This window comes from Chiloscyllium plagiosum, chromosome 11, assembly GCF_004010195.1.
Source record: "Chiloscyllium plagiosum isolate BGI_BamShark_2017 chromosome 11, ASM401019v2, whole genome shotgun sequence".
In the NCBI taxonomy this organism is placed as follows: Eukaryota; Metazoa; Chordata; class Chondrichthyes; order Orectolobiformes; family Hemiscylliidae; genus Chiloscyllium; species Chiloscyllium plagiosum.
In genome coordinates, this window is record NC_057720.1 from 7,122,035 (window position 1) to 7,128,034 (window position 6,000).

The 6,000-nt window shown below is 45.3% G+C and overlaps 1 protein-coding gene across 31 annotated transcripts in view; it reads right to left on the reverse strand.

The window, feature by feature from the left end:
- adgrl2a (adhesion G protein-coupled receptor L2a) overlaps window positions 1-6,000 on the reverse strand; it is a 485,081-nt gene that overhangs the window by 93,737 nt on the left and 385,344 nt on the right. The gene's annotated exons all lie outside the window — the stretch shown is intronic.

Here is a 6,000-nt window from a genome sequence, read left to right on the forward strand (position 1 = left end):
ATAATTCACAGCTAGCGCTGTACCCAATCTGTAATGATTCACAGCTAACACTGTACACAATCTATAATTATTCACAGCAAACACTGTACCCAATCTGTAATAGCTCACAGCTAATACTGTACCAATCTGTAATAACTCACAGCTAACACTGTACCCAATCTGTAATAATTCACGGCTAACTCTGTACGCAATCTGTAATAATTCACAGCTAACTCTGTACGCAATCTGTAATGGCTCACAGCTAACACTGTACCCAATCCGAAATAATTCACGGCTAACACTGTACCCAATCTGTAATAGCTCACAGCTAACACTGTACCCAATCTGTAATAATTCACGGCTAACACTGTACCCAATCTGTAACAGCTCACAGCTAACGTTGTACCCAATCTGTAATGTGTCACAGCTAACACTGTACCCAATCTGTAATAATTCACAGCCACCACTGTACCCAATCTGTAATAACTTACAGCTAACACTGTACCCAATCTGTAATAATTCACGGCTAACACTGTACGCAATCTGTAATAGCTCACCAATAACACTGTACCCAATCCAAAATAATTCACAGCCACCACTGTACCCAATCTGTAACAGCTCACAGCTAACACTGAACCCAATCTGTAATAATTCACAGCTAACATTGTACCCAATCTGTAACAGCTCACAGCTTACACTGTATCCAATCTGTAATGTGTCACAGCTTACACTGTACCCTATTTGTAATAATTCACAGCTAACACTGTACCCAATCTGTAATAGCTCACAGCTAACGCTGAACCCAATCTGTAATAATTCACAGCTAACACTGTACCCAATCTGTAACAGCTCACAGCTAACACTGTACCCAATCTGTAACAGCTCACAGCTAACACTGTACCCAATCTTGAACAGCTCACCGATAACACTGTAACCACTCTGGAATATCTCACAGCTTACACTGTATCCAATCTGTAATGTGTCACAGCTTACACTGTACCCTATTTGTAATAATTCACAGCTAACTCTGTACCCAATCTGTAATGAGTCACAGCCAGCATTTTATGAAGCATGTAATTGAAACAATTGTCCTTACTCAAAATGAAAGTCAAATTTGAGGTTTCATTTCATGCCAAGCACTGTGTGTGATCTTCTCAGCACCACACCCACCACAATAATTATCTGCTTCTTGTTTTCTGCTGAAAACAACAACTCTGATTGGTATAAATTGTCAGGCAGGAGTAGACAATCAATCCTTTTGCCCACCTCTACCCACCTAGTGAATGGTGGCAGAATATTCTGTTTTACTAGATGCCCACAGCTGGGTTGTAATTCCCCATTTGGTTCCTACCTTCATTCGTGCAGGATGACTGGACATTAAGGTTACTTGATGTCACTCCCTTTGCACACCCGGGAGAATCACGCGCAGCTACATCACAACATCAGACAAATTTAAAACAGGAGTCAGTCCCAGGTAACAGTGTAGTCAGTGTGCGTCAAACACCCAGAGCAGGTATAGATCTTCCACAGGAAATCCCTCAATTTCCTGTTGCAAATTCGCTACCAGTGGGTTGCTCACATGAAATTGATACCCTCATCCACTCTTCGCCCAGGATCTGGCTATAAGCTTCTGTCAACAGAGATCAGGAGAGTTTTTTTTATGACTGTGAACAGGAACTGTGAACAGGAACACAGTGTGAGCTCTCCCTTATCTTATGAAAGTTATAGTGGAATGAGAGGCAATTCAGAGAAGGTTTGCTAAGCTGTTTCCAAGTAATGAAGGGCCAGGTAGGAGGAGACAAGGTGTGGATAAAATAGATGTGGAGCGGCTGCTTCCTCTTGAGGGACATTCTGGGACGAGAGCACATAGTCTCAGGATATGGGGTAGCAAGTTTAAAACAGAGTTGAGAAGAAACTGCTTCTTCCAAAGGGTTGTGAATCTGTGGAATTCGCTACCCCAAAAGTGCGGCGGGTGCTGGGACAGTGAGTAAATTTAAGGAGGAGTTAGACAGAGTTTTATTTGGTAATGGGTTGAGGGGTTATAGGGAGAAGGCAGGAAAATGGGGGTGAGGAGCATATCAGCCAAGATCGAAGGGTGGAGCAGACTCGATAGCCCGAATGGCCTAATTCTGCTCCTGTATCTTATGAACTAATGAAGGTTGGACCTGCATTCATTGGAATGTGGAAGAATGAGAGGTGACCTTATTGAAACACAGAATATTCTTCGGGAACTGACTGGGGAGATGGTGAAACCCACCAGGTCTGGCTGTGTCTGTGGGAAGAAAGCACAGTTAATGTTTTGAGCCCCAGTGACTCTTCTGAGGTCCATTCTGATGAAGAGTCACAGGAATTGAACCATTAACTCTCCACAGGGGCTGCCAGCCTTGCTGAGTTTCTCCAGCAATTTCTGCTCTTGTGTTGCAAACTCCTATCTGATTGGCAAATGCCCATTTAAGTAGAAGATGGGACATGACACCCACAGCAATGCGATTAATTCTTCACTGCTCTCAAGGGCAATTAGGGACGGGCAACAAATACTGGAATTACTAGCAACACCCACATTTCACAAGCAAGAGGAAGAAGTATGGAGCTAAGGCACAGATCACTCATGATCGAACTAAATTACAACATATAGCATTGATAGATAGCATGGTCTTCTCAGTTCACAGTCCCAATTCTCCAGAAAAGCAGAAATCTGAAAAGATGTGAGATCAGCCTTTGCTCATAGAGTCACAGAGATATACAGCATGGAAATAGACCCTTCAGTCCAACTCGTCCATGCCAACCACATATCAAAATTAATCTGGTGCCACTTGCCAGCACTTGGCTCATATCCCTCTAAACCCTTGTTATTCAAGTACATGTCCAGATGCTTTTTAAATGTTGTAATTTTACCAGCATCCACCACCTTGTCTGGCAGCTATCCTATCCATGCCCCTCATGATTTTATAAACCTCGATAAATAAGGCCACCCCTCAGCCAGGGAAAATAACCCCAGCCTATTCAGCTTCTCCCTATAGCTGAACGCTCCAACCCTGGCAACATCCTTGTAAATCTTTTTCGAACCCTTTCAAGTTTAACACCATCCTTTGTATAGCAAGGAGACGAAAATTACATGGATTATTCCAATGGTGGACTAGCCAATGTCATGCACATCCGCAACACGACCTCCCAACTCCTGTACTCAATGCACTGACCAAGCATTCCAAATGCCTTCTTCACTATCCTGTCAACGTGTTACACAACAGAAGTCTACATTCCAGCAATATCTTTAATGTTTTGTTGAAGAGGTGACTGCTCTGTGCTATTTTAGCAGACAGTGCAGTCCTGCTGCTTTTGCACTGGACAGCAGCCAACTGTAAAGCAATTACAAGTTATTTTAACGCGACTCTGTTCTGTACACATCCTTTGGTCTCGGTTCTGATGTAACAATCAGATACGGGGATTGTTTGCTTATGATTGGAAGGCAGATTCTATTGAATGCATAATCTGAAATCCTACTGAGCACCAGGGCTTGTTACTCTGAAATGCAACCTGCCATAATCTTCAGATCGCAAGGCGAGATCTGAACATCTGTTACCTCATGCTCTCAGGATGTCAGGATTATATTCAATCTCTGCCTGTCTCTCCTTGTGTACATCCCTCTTTAAGTATGGCCAGTACTGAACAACTAACTTCTCTCTGATCCACAGACTATTTCTCGGTTCTAGAAAGGGCAGTTTATCATCACATTTCTTTCCCATGCGATGGAAAGATTGATGCTTCTTGTCAGGCCGTAACCTTCAATGTAGGAGCAGAAGTGGGCCATTCAGCCCTTTGAGTATACTCTGTGTTCAATGAGATCATGATCCTCAAATCCACTTTCCTGCCTTTTCCTCATAACCCTTGACTCCCCTTCAATGATTCAACCTTGAATATTGTGAACAGGCCAGTTTCTACAGTAGTAAGGAATTCCACAAACCCTCTAACCCCTGAGAAAAAAAAAATGCACATCCTCACCACCTGCGCTGCCACCAATGTTTGTGCAGGTCTCACCAAGGCTAAGCTGTGATATGCAGTGTCAGGCAAGGTTCATTGGGTAGCACTCATATCTCTAAGGTACACAAACCTGGGTTCAATCCATACTCCAGAGACAAGCAAGAGTGGAATCTGTTGGAGGTGTAGGAGATCTCACCTACAGCTGAACAGCCCGATAAACTCTACCCCAGTTGGCTGGTGGTGAGCTTTACCCTGGAATAAGATCCAGGAGGGCTTTTGTGCCAGAGCTGGCAGGGGGTGGGGGGGGGTGGAATGTATGAACCCTACCCAGTGATTGCCAGTCAATCTGAGGTCACTACCTCTGGTGTCCACCAATGCCATGAAGGATGCCATCCATGTCTGCTGTCAGAAGGAACCTAGCCCCCAGTCAGTCCATTTGCAATTGCAAAAGTGAGGACTGCAGATGCTGGAGATCAGAGTCTAGATTAGAGTGGTGCTGGAAAAGCACAGCAGGTCAGGCAGCATCCGAGGAGCAGCATAATCAATGTTTTGGGCTAAAGCCCTTAATCAGGAATTCCCTCCCTGAAGGGCTTTTGCCTGAAACATCGATTTTCCATCCCCAATGGTCCCAGGGTTGTGTCAAGACAGGACAGAGCTAAGTGACTCAGAGGAGATATTTGGACTGGGAGTCACAAGGAGATGGGAAGGGAGATTGAGCAGCAAGGGCAGAGGTGGGGTGAGCCTTGACTTTTGACCAGGGAGCTGCATGTCTTTGATTATGGAACTGCTCCCCCCCGCCTGAGGTGGCAAAGCTGCTGACAGGGTAGTACCTATCATCAATGCCAGCTGGTGAGAGACCCACATGTGCCTAGGTTAGTTCCTACTGGTGAACTGAGGCTCTGTAGTAACTTCAACCATGAGTGAGATGGTTGTGAAGAGTCAGAGAATCCTGACAGTGTGGAAGCAGGCCATTGGCCCATCGAGTCCACACTGACCTGTCAAAGAGCATCCCTCCCAGACCCACACCTCATCCCATCCCTATAACCCTGCACTTCGCATGGCCAACCTACTCGGTCTATACATCCCGGGACATTAAGGGGCAATTTGGCAAGGCCAATCCACCTAATCTGAACATGTTTGGAAGAAATCAGAGCAGTCGGTAGAAATCCAAATGCACAGACAGTCGCTGAGGCTGGAATCGAACCCAGGTCCCTGGCGCTGTGAGGCAGCAGTGCTAACCACTGTGCCGCTCAAATGTTGGCCTTATCTTTCTCCTAAATGGCCTACCCATATCCTCAGACTGCGACCTCTGGTTCCGAGTCCCTGATTATTGGGAACATCCTAGCTGCTTTCACACTCGTTTAGTTCTGTTAGAATTTTCTAGGTTTCTATGAGATACCTCTCTCCCCATTTATCCTTCTAAAATGGCCTGGCCTTGATTGAGGACAGATTAAAAATAAGTTGTTCTGGGGATAGATCCATACACAAGCCACATATCTACACCTCAGCAGGTACTGCGCTGACTGCAATGGTGGTAGAAGTCACTACAAAATGAAAGGCACCTCATACAGTCATAGAGTTATAGAGATGTACAGCATGGAAACAAACCCTTCGGTCAAACCCGTCCATGCCGACCACATATCCCAAGCCAATCTAGTCCCACCTGCCAGCACCCGGCCCATATCCCTCCAAACCCTTCCTATTCATATACCCATCCAAATGCCTCTTAAATGTTGCAATTGTACCAGCCTCCACCACATCTTCTGGCAGCTCATTCCATACATGTATCATCCTCTGAGTGAAAACGTTGACCTGTAGGTCTCTTTTATATCTTTCTCCTCTCACCCTAAACCTATGCCTTCTAGTTCTGGACTCCCCGACCCCAGGGAAAAGACTTTGTCTATTTAGGTTGAAACTTTATTGCTGTAACAGCACAGCAGGTCAGGCAGCATCCAGGGAACAGGAGATTCAACGTTTCGGGCACAGGCCCTTCTTCAGGCCATTCCTGAAGAAGGGCCTGTGCCCGAAACGTCGAATCTCCTG